Raw genomic sequence first — 1,371 nt, forward strand, 5'->3', positions numbered from 1 at the left:
ACTGGTATCTCCCTCCTGCCCCCAGGCTCCTGACAGAAGCAAATGCGAATGCAGATCCCTTCTGGAGGAAACCACTTTCATTCTATTCAGGAAAATAGGCAACTTACTGTCATGGTTCTCTAAACATTTTAGGGCAAAAAGTCATCCGAAGTGAGAACCAACAGAAACAACATGTAACAGAAATGGGTCCATAAAGACTACAGATACTGGCATTCTTAGGCATAAAATATAACATTTATCGTATTTAAAGAAATAAAAGACAAATTTTAAAATTCGTGGAGGGAAACCATAAAGAATATTAATCAGCCTTGTATTGAATCTGAAAGATGAATTATTTTAAAAAAATTAATGTGTTTAACACATTAAAGATCTGATGAGCACATATGTGCTCTTCTGTCTACTTGGATTCTAATTATATGGGAGTGGTGGTATTTGAGCCTACTTTGTATGAATTCCACTTAAAGAAAACTCATTGTATGTTACTTTGAAGAATGATAAACCATTTCACCCTTTTTCTGATATAATTCTAGAAATTGGGAGTCTTATATCGGCAAAACAATGTGCTGGGTACTTTAAGGGAATAAGTGAATATATGTGGTTTGCGCTTTCAAGAAAACTCGAAACAGTGAAAGAATAAGACACATATAAAAAGCTCAGATGAAAAATAGACTATGTGTTACATGAGAATCAATGGCATGTAGGCATACAACATGGGGATTTTGGAGGGATATTAATTCCAAAGGCAATGCAATCGATAATAATGGTTTTTAGAGGAAATTTTTTTCAGGGTGAGTGCTGTTACTTTTTCAAAAGAAATTTCTTGACAGATCATTGCAAGTGGAAGCTAAGATCCCAAGTGTCCTGAATGAATTGCCCTACTCAGGACAAAGCAAGAAAAAAAATTTTTTTTTTTTTGGTTGTTAGAGGGACAGAGAGAGAGAGAGGGAAGGAGGGAGGGAGGGAGGGGGAGCTTGACATGGAGCCAGGAGGTGATGCAAGGTTGCTTACTTCTCAGTGTAATTCCTCCCTAAGAACTGCTAAATCTTCAGTAATGCCCAAAAAGATTCTTAAATGCTTAATATAAATACATTTCCCTAGACTGAGTTGTATGTTCTGGCTCTAGTGAGGCAGAATGGAAATGTTTTGCCTACAGTGAAATGGGAAAATAAGTGACAGGGACTCATGGATATCAGTAGGTTAACTTCTCTGAGGAGAAGGAGGCGCCAGATGACATCTGTGTGATTTTAAGAAAGCTCTTGGGAGAGAGATGGTTTGAACTGGGACCTTGAAAGATGGGTTGGACTTCAGCAGGAAGCTTATGGGGAGCAGTGGGGGATATTCCAGGAGGAAGAATGAGCATAAGCAAAGGCA

This window comes from Delphinus delphis, chromosome 6, assembly GCF_949987515.2.
Source record: "Delphinus delphis chromosome 6, mDelDel1.2, whole genome shotgun sequence".
In the NCBI taxonomy this organism is placed as follows: domain Eukaryota; kingdom Metazoa; phylum Chordata; class Mammalia; order Artiodactyla; family Delphinidae; genus Delphinus; species Delphinus delphis.